At 38.2% G+C, this 18,288-nt stretch overlaps 1 protein-coding gene across 2 annotated transcripts in view; it reads right to left on the bottom strand.

The window, feature by feature from the left end:
- LOC124606872 (DNA polymerase subunit gamma-1, mitochondrial) overlaps positions 1-18,288 on the bottom strand; it is a 145,329-nt gene that overhangs the window by 46,637 nt on the left and 80,404 nt on the right. The gene's annotated exons all lie outside the window — the stretch shown is intronic.

Genomic DNA, 18,288 nt, shown 5'->3' with positions numbered 1-18,288 from the left:
ATAAGGTTTCGGCTAACATGGTCTTTGTCAAAAACAGATCACACACACACACACACACACACACACACACACACACACACACGACTGCAGTCTCTGACAGCTGAAGCTGTGTGTGTGTGAAGTTTATTTTGTGTGATAGTCTTTTAGTAGTGCCTATCTGCTATACAGCATCCACGCTATATGGTGAATAGCAATTATCCTATTCATAATATTGTTACATTCAATCCCTGATTTTCCATTGTTTGATATAGGAAAGATAGATTAGAATGTTCAAGAACAACAGCAGTGGTTATGGTAAGAATCAGAAACATTAGGTCTAGCAAGGTCCAAAATGAGTCTGTCTGTGAGCTAATACTGCCAACAGTAAATGGAGTGGGTGGACTTGGATTAATAATCGAATGTTTCTACAGGCCACCAGATTTAGACACATCAGTCATAGAGTCTTTCAAAGACAAATGAAACTTGATAGCGTGGAAATTTCCCAAGCATATTGTAACAGTAGGTAATGACTAACTTGTTCTCTAACACCTGGGGAAACTACAGATACATAATCAGCAGCAAGGACAAACAGTTTTATGAAGTAATACTGAACACATTTGCAGATAACTAACTAGTCCACTGGCCTACTAGCAAAAGAAACAGACTCGATCTTTGCACAAGTGTCACCAATGAAACACAGATTAGCAATTATGGTGGTGTTATGGATATGATGCTCCCCAAAGACAATAAACCCATTAAGAAAGCTAAGAGAATGTATGTTTGGTTGAACTAACAGTCAGTTACCAACAACCCTCCATCACACACTATGATGTGGCTGGTGAACTATAGGTGTAGATCAAATAAACTCAAAATATTCAGTTAAAATTTTACAAACACAGAACAATTGTGGTTAAAGCTCAAAACCATTATAAACCAAGTAAACTAACAAAAGATGGCAAAGACCCACCTTGATTTAAATGTTCCATCCAAAGCACTTCGTAAAAACACAGATTACTATATTCTCATTACATCAGAGAATGAACAGAAAGTGATAGAGAAGACTAACAAGCAGAATGCACATCCGTAGGAAGGGTTATGTGCGAAGAATGTGAAAATTTCCCAAAGTCAGATCCTGGCAAAGTGTTTCTGGTCATAAGTAACCAAAGGATTCAAGCCTGTATCCAATCCCCCCTGTGCCACTCTGATAATGAAATTGAAGAGAGGAGTCAAGGAAGCTGAAATGAAATTCTAAATTCAGAAATGTGTTCTCACATAAGTATGCTACAGTACCAATGTTGACACGCACTCTCTCTCTCTCTCTCTCTCTCTCTCTCTCTCTCTCTCTCTCTCTCTCCCCCTCTCACTCAAGAAATACTGAAAAAAGGCCACTGGTGTTAAACAACAATTATGAGTGCTCAAAATGAATAAGGCACAAGTTTCTGATGGAATTTCTATTTTTTATTTATTTATTTATTTATTGTTCCGTGGGACCACATTTAGGAGAAGTCTCCATGGTCATGGAACGAGTCAATACATGAAATTATAACACGATTGTAGAAACAGATAAAATGAAACAAGTCGTTAGTTTAAATAAAGAAAATCAAGAATGTAACACTGGAATTTGCTTAATTTTTTATCTCTTCCAGGAGCTCCTCGACAGAATAGAAGGAGTGAGCCATGAGGAAACTCTTCAGTTTAGACTTAAAAATGTTTGGGCTACTGCTAAGATCTTACATCTTGAAATTAGCCCCTTTCCTAACTTATATTTATAAACAATCTTTTGTACAGTATGCAGTGTGTTGTGTCTTTTTGACACATTGATACAAAGAGTCCCCCCCCCTATGAAACACGGATCTTGCCATTGTTGGGGAGGCTTGCGTGCCTCAGCAATACAGATAGCCATACCATAGGTGCAACCACAACAGAGGGGATCTGTTGAGAGGCCAGACAAACATATGGCTCCTGAAGACGGGCAGCAGCCTTTTAAGTAGTTGCAGTGGCAACAGTCTGGATGATTGACTGATCTGGTCTTGTAACATTAACCAAAGTGGCCTTGCTGTACTGGTACTGTGAATGGCTGAAAGCAAGGGGAAACTAAAGCCATAATTTTTCCTGAGGGCATGCAGCTTTACTGTATGGTTAAATGATGACGGCATCCTCTTGGGTAAAATATTCTGAAGGTAAAATAGTCCCCATCAGGATCTCCAGGCGGGGACTATTCAGAAGGATGTCGCCACCAGGAGAATCGAAACTGGCGTTCTATGGATCGGAGCGTGGAATGTCAGATCCCTTAATTGGACAGGCAGGTTCGAAAATTTAAAAACGGAAATGGATAGGTTACAGCTAGATGTAGTGGGAATTAGTGAAGTTTGGTGGCAGGAGGAACAAGATGTTTAATGATGAACAAAAAAATAGGAGCAAGGATAAGCCACTATGAACAGTGTAGTGAATGCATTATTGCAGCCAAGATAGACATGAAGCCGATGCCTACCACAGTAGTACAAGTTTATATGCCAACTAACTCCACAGATGAAGAAATTGAAGAAATGTATGATGCAATAAAAGAAAATATTCAGATAGTTAAGGGAGACAAAAATGTAATAGTCACGGGGGACTGGAATTCGATAGTAGGGAAAGGAAGAGAAGTAAAAGTAGTAGGTGAATATGGACTGGGCGTAAGGAATGAAAGAGGAATCTGCCTGGTAGAATTTTGCGCAGAGCACAGCAGTCATAGCTAACACTTGGTTTAAGAATCATGAAAGAGGGCTGTATATGTGGAAGAGGCCTGAATACACTGGAAGATTTCAGGTAGATTATATAATGGTAAGACAGAGATTTAGGAACCAGGTTTTAAATTGTAAGACATTTCCAGGGGCAGATGCGGACTCTGACCACAATTTATTGGTCATGAACCGTATATTAAAACTGAAGAAACTGCAAAAAGATATGAATTTAAGGAGAAAAACTGAAAGAACCACAACAGGTTGTAGAGAGTTTCAGAGAGAGCATTGGGGAACTACTGACAAATACAGGGGAAAGAAATACAGCAGAAGAAGAACGGGTAGCTTTGAGAGATGAAATAGTGAAGGCAGCAGAGGTTCAAGTGGGTAAAAAGACAAGAACAAGTAGAAATCCTTGGGTAACAGAAGAGGTATTGAATTTAATTGATGAAAGGAGAAAATATAAAAATGCAGTAAATGAAGCAGGTGAAAAGGAATACAAACGTCTCAAAAATGAGATCGATAGGAAGTGCAAAATGACTAAGCAAGGATGGCTCGAGGGCAAATATAAGAATGTAGAGGCATATATCACTTGGTGTAAGAGAGAGACTGCCGACAGGAAAATGAAAGAGACCTTTGCAGAAAGGAGAACCACCTGTATTAATATCAAGAGCTCAGATGGAAAACCAGTCCTAAGCAAAGAAGGGAAAGCAGAAAGTTAGAAGGAGTGTATAGAGTGAAAGGATAATTAAATCAAGACCCTATGCTGTCGACAGGTGTTGATATACATCAACGGGGACAGTTGAAAATGTGTGCCCCGACCAGGACTCAAACCCGGGAGCCCCTGCTTACATGGCAGACGCTCTATCCATCTGAGTCACCGAGGCACAGCAGATAGTGCAACTGCAGGGATTTATCCCTTGCATGATCCCTATGAGACCCACATTCCCAACTTAATGTCCCCGTTGATGTATATCAATGCCTGTTGACAGCGTCGGGTCTTGATTTAATCATCATTTCATTCTAGAGTGCTGCATGGTCACCGATGGCATCTGTTCTTTCAGACATGTCCGAAAGAACAGATACCATCTTCATGTAGTTAACCGGCCATTGACCTCCCTCTTCTGTGCGGATGCACACGTATTGCCCAAACTCTTACAGGACTCAGTAAGATTGTCTACCACGAGTAATGAGTGTAATGGGCAGGAGCACTACGAATGTAGTGTGTGGAAATTAAGCTTGGAATGTGGGTCTCACAGGGAGCATATGAGGGATAAATCCCTGCAGTCACACTATCCTCTGTGCCCTTGGTGGCTCAGATGGATGGAGCATCTGCCATGTAAGCAGGGGATCCCGGGTTCAAGTCCCAGTTGGGGCACACATTTTCAACTGTCTCTGTTGATGTATATCAATGCCTGTTGACAGTGTAGGGTCTTGATTTAATTACCATTTCATTCTATAGTGGTGCATGGTCACCGAAGGTATCTGTTCTTTCTGATATGTCCGAAAGAACAGACACCATCTTCATAGAGTATATAGAGGGTCTATACAAGGGTGATGTAGTTGAGGGCAACATTATGGAAACAGAAGAGGATGTAGATGAAGATGAAATAGGAGATATGATACTGGGTGTAGAATTAACAGAGCACCGAAAGACCCACTTCAAGAAAAGGTCCCAGGAGTAGACAACATTCCATCACGACAAAACTCTATCATCTGGTGATCAAGATCTATGAGACAGGCAAAATAACCTCAGACTTCAAGAGGAATATAATAATTCCAATCTCCAAGAATGCAGGTGTCAACAGGTGTGAAAATTATTGAAATATCAGTTTAATAAGTCATGCCTGCAAAAAACTAATACGAATTCTTTACAGATGAATGGAAAAACTGGCAGAAGATGGCCTTGGGGAAGATCAGTTTGGATTCCATAGAAATGCTGGAACATGTGAGGCAATACTGACCCTACGACTTATCTTAGAAGATAGATTAAGGAAAGGCAAACCTATGTTTCTAGCATTTGTAGCATTAGAGAAAGCTTTTGAAAATGTTGACTGGAATACTCTATTTCAAATTATTAGGGTGGCAGGGGTAAAATACAGGGAGTCAAAGGCTATTTGTAGTTTGTACAGAAATCAAACTGCAGTTGTAAGAGTCGAGGGGCATGAAAGGGAAGCAGTGGTTGAAAAGGGAGTAAGACAGGGTTGTAGCTTATCTCCGTGTCATTCAATCTGTATATTGAGCAAGCAGTAAAGGAAACAAAAGAAAAACTTGAAGTAGGAATTATAATCCATGGAGAAGAAATAAAAACTTTGAGGTTTGCTGATGACATTGTAATTCTGAGAGAGACAGCTAAGGACCTGGAAGAGCAGCTGAACAGAATGGACAGTGTCTTGAAAGGTGGATATAAGATGAACACCAACAAAAGTGAAATGAGGATAATAGAATCTAGTCGAATTAAATCAGGTGATGCTGAGGGAATTAGATTATGAAATGAGACACTTAAAGCAGTAGATGAGTTTGGCTATTTGTGGAGCAAATTAGCTGATGATGGTCGAAGTAGGGAGGATATAAAATGTAGGCTTACAATGGCAAGGAAATTGTTTCTGAAGAAGTGAAATTTGTTAACATTGAGTATAGATTTAAGTGTCAGGAAGTCTTTTCTGAAAGTATTTGTATGGAATGTAGCCATATTTGGAAGTGAAACACCGACAATAAATAGTTTAGACAGGAAGAGAACAGAAGCTTTCAAATTGCGGTGCTACAGAAGAATGCTTTAGATAACATGGGTAGATCACTTAACTAATGAGGAGGTACTGAATAGAGTTGGGGAGAAGAGGACTTTGTGGCACAACCTGACTAAAAGAAGGGATTGGTTGATAGGACACATTCTGGGGCATCAAGGGATCACCAATTTATTACTGAAGGGAAGCATGGAGGGTAAAAATCATAGAAGGAGACCAAGAAATGGATACACAAAGCAGAGTCAGAAGGATGTAGGTTGCAGCAGTTACTCCGAGAGGAAGAGGCTTGCACAGGATAGGGAAGCATGGAGAGCTGCATCAAACCAGTCTCTGGACTGAAGATCACAACTACAACAATGATACAAAGAGTGTAGAGGATAATATTTACAATATAGAATCTTATAAACAAACATCTAGAGCATTTTGAGCTCCCAGCAGGAAGTCTTCTGATCTACCAAGTATGATCTTGTGGGGCATTCTTCAGTGATGTGTCTGATAGTCAGTGGGTCTCCGGAATAACAAAATGGAGTGGTTGCTTACCAGATGTGTGTGTAAAAAAAAAATTAAAAAAATGCACATCAGCCATGTTAGGTTCTAGTTCTCTTCATCATTAACCATGTTTTGTGTGGGCAAGTCAAGTCCTGGTGTTTTTGGGTGATACATGGCATATTATAACCTTGTCATCCAGTACATTCTTGAGTCTATGGAACTTTCGCAGTGACACTTGCTGTTACTTTTAGTGGTCATCTAGACTCGAGTCAGCTATGATTTGCATCACTGATATTCTCACGGATTGGTAGGTTTTTACCATTCATGATCTTATTGTACTATTTGTGAGAGCGTCTATGTGTTGTAAATGAAAGTATGGAATGTGGCTTAGTACTGGCAACCATTCTGTAGTCTTTGATTTAATAACACTAGCAATCATTTTCATGGTGTTATTTAGTTGGACATCTATCTTTTGTGTATACGGGCTGTTTAGCAAAACTGGACCACAATAATCAGTGGCTGAAAAGACAAGACTCAGAGCAGAAGAATGTTTGGTGAATGCAGTGCTTCCTAGGTTGTACCATGAAGTTTTCGAATGATGTTTCTCATTTTCAATATTTCAACTGTTTTTGTCAGATGCTCTCTGAAATATAGAGTTCTACCACAGGCTATACCAAGACATTTTATGTTTTACCGTGAATAAGTATAGCATTTTCACACTGTATGATCTTCCAGCATGTTTATTATTTAGGTGGAAACAAGAAACCTATGTTTTGGTGGTGTTGGTTGGAGTCTCCATTTGTGGAAGTACTTTCCAACTTCACTGAAGTTCTCGGGTCAACATAACCAAATTTCCTTGATTTTGTTTTTGTCATGTCTGTAGTGTACAAGCTGAAGAAAAGGAGAGAAAAGCTTATCCCTGTGATAAACCATTTTTTAACTTTGTTGGGGAGCTGATGTTGGATTCCATGACTACTTGGAACAGCTTATTGTTGGTTATGCAAGCGATTGGTTTGTAAGGAACTGTATGAAGAAGCTTGTATATCATGTCTTCTCTCCTCACTGTATCATAGACTGCCGATAAGTCAATGAATGCAGCTGTGGTTTTAAGTTTTCTTTGAAATTATGCCTAAATGTACATGGTGAGTTACAGAACTAAACTGTGCAGCGTTGTTTTGGCTGGAAGCCTGCTTGTTTGACAGAGATTGCTTCAAGTAATCTTGTACTTATTCTACTATGATAAACTGTTCTAGTAGCTTGTAAGTCACAGATACCAGGCTACTGTTCTGCAGCTCTTAGTCTTAGCTGGTTTGCCAGGTTTTAATACAGCAATCATCTTCAGGTATTTCAAATCTTGTGGGACATTGCTGATTTGCATAATGTCTCTGAAGAAATGAGACACTCACACTTTTGAGTATTTCTCACTGCTAGTTAGGAATTTAGGATGGACATTGTCAAGTCATGGTGCTTTAGCTGGCTTAACATTTTTAAGTGCTGTTGATTTTTCTTCACAAGTAAAGCGACAGGATTGGCTGGCTTCTGTGGCTTTTGCTTTTAGGGTTTTGAGTTCTAATTTCACCTTGACTCTGTTGTGTTTGGTGTTCTGGGTGTTGCTACTAGATGTGAAGGAATGGCATTCCGACTAACTGTTGTCTCATCCCTTCATGTTGGGGGGCCTGCGTCCTACCTTCCATAACGAGGTCCATGCTTGTCAGAAAATTTAGGCTTTCTACTGTTTCCACCCACTTTCAATGTCTAGTTGCATCTAAACTGTGTAGTTGTTCATCTGCTATTTCTTGATCACCATTTTTGAGAAAGTTTTGGTACAACTCCTCACTGTTTTTGGACCAGCCAGGTATCTATTGCTTTTGGTAGTCTTCTGGTGTACATTATTTGGCAGACTGAATTATGGTGGTGGCAAATCTTTTGTAAATGAACACATGCATGGAATCACAGACAAACAATGCAAAGGCTAGTCTGCTGCAGTGTCCAAAAACGTATTCTATGCTCAAACATTATAATATTTTTTTGGGGAAAATTAGCTTCTCTCAAAGAATTGGTATGAATTAAAAAAACACACTCATGTGAACAGTTTGCTTTAATTCTACACTACACAGGGTGTCACACCTAACTTGGCCACCTCATATATTTCTGAAATGAAACAAAATGTGAAACATGCAATTGGTCAGTGATGCACCTTGTGACGAAGCAAGCTGGAATATTTTTACTTCCCCTCTTGTTTTGCCATCTGCCTCCTTAAAATTCAATTTTCAATTTTTCACTTTTAACTAATTACCATTAACATACGTGAGTATAATCTGTATTTTCATGAAAGACAAAGGTTGGTCCTCAGTTTCAAAAGAATACACCATCAAATCTAATTTTTGGGTTGGTTTTATGTATCTAATTGATTTTGTAATTTATTTCAACTATTCCTAGTTAGTATCTTTTGTTACAGGGTGAAATCAGTAACTGTTCTGTAACTTAAATTCTACTGTTGATGTATAAGCAAATATAAATTCTGAACTAATTATAAACATTTGTAGGAACAACTAACTGTATTCTTAAAGGATCTATTTGGCTCTATTCAAAAACACATTAGCAAAGCCAGCCCTTACTTAATTCCAAAGTAATTAACAGTTTTGTCAGAAGTATTGTTTGTGTAATGATATTTGTTAATTTCATCATTTAAACAAATAACTGGGCTTAAACCTTTTAAGAGAAGAAACTGTTAAAAAGAACAAAATTTTGATGTATTCAGTTAATTTAATGAGTTCAGTTTTAATTGTAACTTCTGTAAATTATACTTCGAGCAATTTGTAGTTTCAGCACCAATTATTGTGAGGATATATAAGGGCCCGATTTTTGGTACGGAGACAGTCAGTCCATGGCCGAGTTTCAGATGAGGAACCTGTATTAGTTAGATCAACAACAATGCAACAAATTAACTGTAAAATAAGTGTTAGACCAATAGGCCGTGTGTTAAAACAATGACAGTGTCTGTTCCATACCTTAGTATTCTGAGAGAACAGTGAACTGTGTGGTTGGGTTTTTACTGCTCATAGATGTTTAACAGTAAACTATTGTAGCAGTATGTGGATGTTTGCCTGCAACCTATTAATGACACTATATACGTGAAATAGATGTGTTTCTATGTGATAATTTTGTCTGATCAGTAATGAGAGTAAAGTTTGCCTTAGCATAAGGATTTGTTACTGTGGAGTGTTTTTCAGTAGAGACAGTTTTGCACTGGATAAGCAGAGCAGGTATTTATTTATTACATAATGAAATAATAATAAAATAATGAATAATGTTAGGGTCTTAAAGGTTAGGGAGTCTGTCTCTGCAGTAGGGATATTTTTTGAGAATGCACTCCACTAGTTAACTAAGTGAGAAAGGTAAGTAAAATAATGGAGCTGACAGTCATGATTAATGCAAAAGATAACTGTATACAAACAAATGTGGGATAACTGCATTGAGGATTTATTTGTGAACTAGGCAACAATGTGTACTGTGTATATTGTGCAATTCATGACATTGCAGTTGGGAATGAGAGATTAACAGAAAGAGCAATATTTACACGTCATATAATGCTGCATTATCGGATATATACATATCTGAAAACTTCTATTTGTGTTCTGAGGAATTATGAGCTTAAAGTGGTAATACTGGAACGAAGAACAATAAGTTTGCTGATTAACTGGTAACTGTTGTGCTAAACTGATGTGAATATTCTGACAGGTCCACTATCTGGTAGCATTTAATGATTTTGTGAGGATTTAATTTCCTGGTTGAATGAGACTAGTGCTCAGAGTTGAGTAGAGAAGTGGACCGATGATTTGGTACAACTTCCGTCCCAATAGCTTTGACTTGAATAGTAATTAAGTTTTTTCATAACATAATGATTAGCAAATCTATGCTACTACAGGGCTATTACAAATGATTGAAGCATTTTCATAAATTCACTGTAGCTCCATTCATTGACATATGGTCACGACACACTACAGATACGTAGAAAAACTCAAAGTTTTGTTCGGCTGAAGCCGCACTTCAGGTTTCTGCCGCCAGAGCGCTCGAGAGCGCAGTGGGACAAAATGGCGACAGGAGCCGAGAAAGCGTATGTCGTGCTTGAAATGCACTCACATCAGTCAGTCATAACAGTGCAACGACACTTCAGGACCAAGTTCAACAAAGATCCACCAACTGCTAACTCCATTCGGCGATGGTATGCGCAGTTTAAAGCTTCTGGATGCCTCTGTAAGGGGAAATCAACGGGTTGGCCTGCAGTGAGCGAAGAAACAGTTGAACGCGTGCGGGCAAGTTTCACGCGTAGCCGCGGAAGTCGACGAATAAAGCAAGCAGGGAGCTAAATGTACCACAGCCGACGGTTTGGAAAATCTTACGGAAAAGGCTAAAGCAGAAGCATTTCTTAAACAGGAGATTGGAAAACCGATGGATCGGTCGCGGTGGAGATCATGATCAACAATTCATATCATGGCCTCCGCGCTCTCCCAACTTAACCCCATGTGATTTCTTTCTGTGGGGTTATGTGAAAGATTCAGTGTTTAAACCTCCTCTACCAAGAAACGTGCCAGAACTGCGAGCTCGCATCAACGATGCTTCCGAACTCATTGATGCGCCGAGTGTGGGAGGAACTTGATTATCGGCTTGATGTCTGCCGAATGACTAAAGGGGCACATATCGAACATTTGTGAATGGCTAAAAAAACTTTTTGAGTTTTTGTATGTGTGTGCAAAGCATTGTGAAAATATCTCAAATAATAAAGTTATTGTAGAGCTGTGAAATCGCTTCAATCATTTGTAATAACTCTGTACACATGTTGAGTTTTTAATAGAGGCAAATCACATATTTTATACACTAAGGTGATATTTTGCAAATGGGAAAGAAACAAGTCTTTCAAACTTAACCAGTTTCAGACAGTTATGACATAACATAATGTTTTGTAGTGTAATGTGCACTTGATTTAAAAAATTTTCTAGTCCACACTTTTCGTACTATAGTTAAATTTAGTGCTAGTTATTGTAATGTTATGAGAACTATGTATTTATTTATGATGTAGTGATATATCATTTGCCATTAGTGTTAAACCATTTTTTTATACTTATGTTAGAAGTAAAAGTAAGTGTACTAAAGTAGGATATTTTGTCTAATTTTTTTCATATACTGTGGCAGAGGAGATACTGTGGCAGAGGAGAACCACACCCAAGGGAACTGATAGCTGTGCATTTCCTTACTAAAGTGCAAGTCATTTACGACGGCGGCCGAGTTTAGGTTCGTTCTGTGCATCTGATGTCACAAAACACAGTCTGCCAATGAACAGAGAACGACGTTGCCAGAGCTCGACTGCAGTGCAGAGCACGGATGAGTATCTTCAGTTTTAGAAACGTTCAGTCATAAATAAAGTAATTGAACAAAACTAATGTCTTGATAGCAGACTTTCTATAAAAGAAAACTTGGAAAAAGCATTCTTTATACCAATTGCTTCATATTCTATTAATTAATTAAACCAAACAAGCAATAACTATTCAGGCGATAGCAAGGAAACCGCTTTTTTGCAATAAAGAATAGTGGTAATTGTTCATTTCCTATTGTACTTCGACGAAACGTGAGTAATTCATAGTCATACCAACAGTGTTTGTCGGTATTTTGCGTGATTCCTTAAAGTCCTCCAGGTCTTCTGTTGAATGACGAGCTGTGTTAGCGTAATGGTTAAGGTGTTTAGCTGCTAAGCAAAAGGTTCTGAGTTCAAACCTTGTTCGATACTAAATATTTTCTTTATTTAAAAACAATATCGAAGTGTCTTACTTCATGAATTTTATTTGTTTGAATGTAATTTTTTGAAATTTCTAGTGGCAACTAAAATTGACCATACGGAAAGTATACGCTGTGGACTTTTACCTCTGCAAACTCTTCAAAATTTCGTGCAATGGTTTACTACATTTAATGCTGCACAATAACTGCATTGAACATCGAAACAAAATTAAGTCATTTATGGGGAGAAGGTACCAGTCAAGAAGATTCGTAAAAATCAAATTTTTGGGCCAAATAGTTTTTGTGAAATCGAATGATAAGTGTGTCAAAGCAGTCTGAACACCATGTGTCTGCACAGGCAAGCAGTGCAGTAATGACAAAATCGCGCACAGCGTGGAATGCGGGGAGCATGTCTCTGTAGCAGCGAAAGGGTTAATGCGGCCGCGGTGACTTTACTGCATAAACTGCGCGCTCCCCCCGAAACGTATGTTTGTGAACTATACTATACTATGGCGCTGCTTCTCTTAGCGCATGCAACTGGCAACGCAGCAGTCTCCCGCATCTGTGCGGGCATGCGCGAGCCGCCAAGATAAAAGAATTGAACTATAACTGCCACTTGGACCTAGTGAAGGTGTGACAACTTGGTGAGAAAAAGTGTAAAAGCTCATTAAAAGTGTGCATTGAGCAAGTGAAATTTTCTGTCAAAAAAGAGAAGAGGAAGAGGAAGAAGAAGAAGAAGAAGAAGAAGAGAGGAAGAGAGAGAGAGAGAGAGAGAGAGAGAACTGCAATGTGCAGCTTAATTTAACTTGTTTCTTACCTGTGAGGATTAAATTTTTGTTAAGCAAGACAGGACTTGTATAAAATGATATGTATCAAGAAATGTAATCTTTGCTTACCCAAAAAGGACATCACTTATGATGAAGATACAAAATTTTTGTTAAAAGTATAACTTGTGGATATGTTGTGCAAATGTGGAATACATTGTATGTAAATATTTTATATGGGGATGTTGTAGTAGAAGAAAATGTTAAATAGAACAAACTTTTTGATGTATTCAGTTAATTTAATGAGTTAAGTTTTAATTGTAATTTCTGTAAATTAAACTTTGAACAATGTGTAGTTTTAGTACCTATTATTGTGAGGATATATACGGGTCCGATTTCTGGTCCCAAGACAGTCAGTCCATGGCTGAGTTTCAGAAAAGGAGCCTGCATTGGTTAGATCAACAACAATGCATCCACTTAAATGTGAAATAATTGTTACACCAATAGGCTGTGTGTTAAAACAATGACAGTATCTGTTCCATATGTACCTTATTATTCTAAGAAAAGAGTGAACTGTGTGGTTAGGCTTTTACTGCTTGTAGATGTTTAACAGTAAACTATTGTAGCAGTATGTGGATGTTCGCCTGCAACCTATTAATAAGGCTTATCGAAAGTTAAACAATAGGAGCACTGGCTATATATATAACTGTGTATTATTGGGAGGGTTGTGAACAGTGAAAGTAAACAACTGTGAAACTCAACTGTGCACCTGTTGGCTACATTATTTACAATAGCCAGTGTCGATTACAAACCCCATTTTTCAGTCAGTATAGCAACACAGTACGTCAACACTGATGAGAATAAACAAAGAAATAAAGCAGGCGAACGTCACAACCTATGCCAGGGGCTCACTTAACAGGCAGGAATGCTTATCACTTTCAACACAAAAAATGCTTTTTTCTAAGGAAATGAAAACTAGAGGTACAATTAGTGACAGTAGACTTGTTTTCACTGATCTAAATCTCATACCATCTCGAATACACAGACTTCTAAAAATGGCAATGACGCCACAGTTTCTGTCATAATACACAGAGCAAGGGTTGCCTGCTGCAGGCTTTAAGACAGTGTAAGCCACCAACATTATGGCATTACAGTGAAAACTGTGGCACCATTTCCATTATTTAAAGCCAAAGTATTTCAGAACATATACTGTTTAGAACAGTGAGACCAAGTCTGCCACCACTAACTGTACCTCAAGTTTTAATTTTGGTAGAAAAAACAAACATGTGCCTTAAAAAAAGAGAGAAAAAACCAACAACTTTGTATTGAAAGTGATGTTTGTTTACTTGTAGCGATTCTACATTGCTGTACATTGTGTGAGTCCCTGAAGTAGGGGCATCCCTGGTCAACTGCATTTTCCGCATTTTGTTTCAGTTTGGAAATATCTGATGTGGCAAAGTTAGGTGGGACAACCAGTATATGACAAACAGTAGATGTAGTAGTTAAAATAGGTAGATTCTATGCAGCTTCATGTTTTTGCAGTGCATTAACTCATCAATTAAATTTTGGGTGTGCAGCCACATAAACTTTATTTCTTCTCCTAATATTTTGGTCGTATACTTTTCAGCCATCTTCAGAGTGAGGTGACAACTGAAGCTACAGCAGTTAAGTCACACATTTCAACTGGCAGACTGTGCTACTGTGCATGCAGCCCCACATACACAAGCACCAGAGACTTTGAATGGTGGCAAAGAAGTATGCAAAAACTGAATCTGGGGTTACGTGGTCAATCTATGCTGGGGTATCATTGTATCATTATGAGCTGCATTGTTCTGACATTTTTGTGAGTTTATTAACGAAAGTGCCGGATTCCATGGAAACCCCCAAAGACATCACCACAGCACAGTTCATAATCATTCATCAATATCCAAGCATGGAGCAATCATTTAATAACAGATTATGTTTATGCATATTTCTTTACCACCAATCAATGTCAGTATGTATTGTTTATATACCTGCAGTCGCAGGTGCAATGGTGCAGTCTGTGGGTTTAAATGGACAGAGAGAGAGCTGTGGCTTTGGTCTGTCAGCTCACTTTGAAGATGGCTGAAAGGAATAGGGCAGAAATTCAGGAGATGAAACAGGGTTTATGTAGCTGCATGCCCGAAATTTAACGGATCAGGTAGATTCTGTCCTCTTACATTTCTGAAAGGTCTTCAACACAGTACCACAATATTTACTAATAATCAAAATACTAATATGAAGTACCTCCACAGACATATAATTTGCTCAATGGTTTTTAAAATAATAAAAACCACTACATTACTATGGACAAATAATGTTCAACAGAAACATAAGTAATGTCTGGTATGTCCTAATGGAGCATAATAGGATTTCTAATATTCTCATGATACAGAACTGATTTGTGCGACAGGATCAGCAACAACATCAGATCGTTTGTTGGTGATGCTGTTGTCTGCATGACAGCTTAGTGATTGGGCAATTGTAAAGGAATACAAAAGACATGAAAAAATTCACTTTGTTTAATGAATAGCAACTACCTTTATTAGTGACGAATGCAATATAATACCCACAGCTAAGATAAAGGACCCAACAGCGTCTGATAAAATGATTAGTGGTAAACATCTGGGGATGTTACATCATTTTATATATTTAAGAGTAATACTATGGAGTATTGTGAAATGGGATGAATAAGTAAAATCAGTAACACTAAGGCAAATGGAAAACTGTGGTCTGTTGGAACGGTTCGCGAAAGTGCAGTGTATCTGCTGGAGACATTATATACGAGATGCTAGTGCATCGAATTCTTGAGCATTCTGCCAGTATTTGAAGTCCTTATCAAGTAACACATGATAGCAAACACTGAATAAATTCAGAAGTGCACCAATAGGTTCGTAACAGGTAATTACAGCCCATATAAAAATTTACTATACATGATGGGTGAATCTTTGAAAGAAAGGCGACATTGCTCTTGTGAGACCTTTTTGAGTATATTCTGAGAACCAGTACTAGAAGAAGCATTAGAGGAAGGCTGTGTGACAGTTCTGCAGCAGCCATTATACATATCGCATAGGGATAATGAGAATGGGATAAAGGGAGATTATGGCACATACAGAGCAGACAGATAACCATTTCTCCCTTTGTTCAATACAAGAATGGAATAGAACAAAAAATTGTTAATACTGGAATGAAGTATCCTCCATCGTGCACTGCACAATGGCTTGTTGATTATGTATTTAGGTGTAGAATATTAAGTTCGCTATAGAACAAAAAAGGACAATGTTCACCATTTCTGGAAGTACTAACTTCCTGGAGGTATTCAGTTGATTGGAAACCCACCCACATTGAAATCTATCTGCAAGCATCCACCTGCCATCATCTTTCTCATACTTCGAATATTCTAAGAAGTTTGGCGTGTAGGATCTTCTAGAATTTAGTGCTCAGAGAAGCTGTGAAAATTTGACTGACAAAAACTTAGTCAGCTCAGTCCAGCACAACAAGTTTCTTTGAACAAAGTTTGGAATCTGTTCCTGTTATATTTTTGATCTCAGAGGGGTTGAAGGCTCAATTGTTGATCTAATAACAATCTGGCACCAGCTAATAGTTTAAATGGCAAACCCAAAAGACTTGTGCACACAGTGCAGTTGCAAATTATATTTTTCCACTACATTTGATTCGTTCAGCATGCATGATAGCTTCCATTGGCAGACCAAAACTTTACAGTGGGGCTGTGAGTAAAGCCTGGGTAGCTCAGAAAGTAAGAACAATGCTCATGGAAGGCACGGGTTTGTGTTCCAGCCTGCAACACAATCTTAATCTATCAAAGTTTCAAAACAACGAATTCCACTACAAACTAAAAAAGTAATAGCCAAAAGTAACACCAACCAACCAAAACTTTTCCTCTAAGTCTCTGAACACTAAAACAAAGTTGTGTGTACTCATTGCTCCACCCCATGAGTTGGTTGACAACTTGCAAAATGATCAACAATTGCAAGAAACCATCTGACATGTTAAGAAACATTTCAACAGTCATAATTTCCAAAAAGGTGCAAGTATGTGAAATAAGAAAAATACTCCTTATTTACTATTTATATATGTTTTCCCTTTATCTAAACAGAGTAAGAAGGCATAAATTTTTTGAAAAAACTTTTTTTCCCATAACTTGTTTGGGATGTGAGTTCATGTTCAGATGGTGGTATACATTTCTTGTGAAACTGACACATTTTGCACGCAGTACCAAAAGGCGTTACATATTCAGTATCATTTTAAAAGAGAATGCTCTGTCTTCATTCGAAATGTGCTAACTGCACTAGTAATGTGAAATTTGAAGATAGCTTAGGTACTAAACTACTTAAAGAAAAATAAATTAATTGTCCGACAAAACTATGCTTTGTTCCAGTGTTTTCTCATCACTGAAGTTCCATACAGTCATAGAGTTCTGAAGCAAAAAAGAATATTGTAACTTCTATGTTGTCTAGTATATGATGTTCACCTCACTTCTCATGCTATATCATGAAATTTGACATGTTAAGCAGCATGTAACTTCCTACTCGAACTATCAGTTTAATAAGTCATAGCTGCAAAATACTAACACGAATTCTTTACAGAAGAATGGAAAAACTAGTAGAAGCCAACCTCGGGGAAGATCAGTTTGGATTCCGTAGAAACACTGGAACACGTGAGGCAATACTGACCTTACGACTTATCTTAGAAGAAAAATTAAGGAAAGACAAACCTACGTTTCTAGCATTTGTAGACTTAGAGAAAGCTTTTAACGATGTTGACTGGAATATTCTCTTTCAAATTCTAAAGGTGGCAGGGGTAAAATACAGGGAGCGAAAGGCTATTTACAATTTGTACAGAAACCAGATGGCAGTTATAAGAGTCGAGGGACATGAAAGGGAAGCAGTGGTTGGGAAGGGAGTAAGACAGGGTTTTAGCCTCTCCCTGATGTTGTTCAATCTGTATATTGAGCAAGCAGTAAAGGAAACAAAAGAAAAATTCGGAGTAGGTATTCAAATCCATGGAGAAGAAATAAAAACTTTGAGGTTTGCCGATGACATTGTAATTCTGTCAGAGACAGCAAAGTACTTGGAAGAGCAGTTGAACGGAATGGACAGTGTCTTGAAAGGAGGATATAAGATGAACATCAACAAAAGCAAAACGAGGATAATGGAATGTAGTCGAATTAAGTCGGGTGATGCTGAGGGAATTAGATTAGGAAATGAGACACTTAAAGTAGTAAAGGAGTTTTGCTATTTGGGGAGCAAAATAACTGATGATGGTCAAAGTAGAGAGGATATAAAATGTAGACTGGCAATGGCAAGGAAAGCGTTTCTGAAGAAGAGAAATTTGTTTACATTGAGTATAGATTTAAGTGTCAGGAAGTCGTTTCTGAAAGTATTTGTATGGAGTGTAGCCATGTATGGAAGTGAAACATGGACAATAAATAGTTTGGACAAGAAGAGAATAGAAGCTTTCGAAATGTGGTGCTACAGAAGAATGCTAAAGATTAGATGGGTAGATCACATAACTAATGAGGAAGTACTGAATAGGATTGGGGAGAAGAGAAGTTTGTGGCACAACTTGACCAGAAGAAGGGATCGGTTGGTAGGACATGTTCTGAGGCATCAAGGGATCACCAATTTAGTATTGGAGGGCAGCGTGGAGGGTAAAAATCGTAGAGGGAGACCAAGAGGTGAATACACTAAGCAGATTCAGAAGAATGTAGGTTGCAGTAGGTACTGGGAGATGAAGAAGCTTGCACAGGATAGAGTAGCATGGAGAGCTGCATCAAAC

The sequence above is a fragment of the Schistocerca americana genome, chromosome 3 (assembly GCF_021461395.2).
Source record: "Schistocerca americana isolate TAMUIC-IGC-003095 chromosome 3, iqSchAmer2.1, whole genome shotgun sequence".
Taxonomy (NCBI): Eukaryota; Metazoa; Arthropoda; class Insecta; order Orthoptera; family Acrididae; genus Schistocerca; species Schistocerca americana.
Note: the sequence above shows the minus strand (reverse complement) of the source record. Positions and strands in the feature narration are given on the sequence as shown.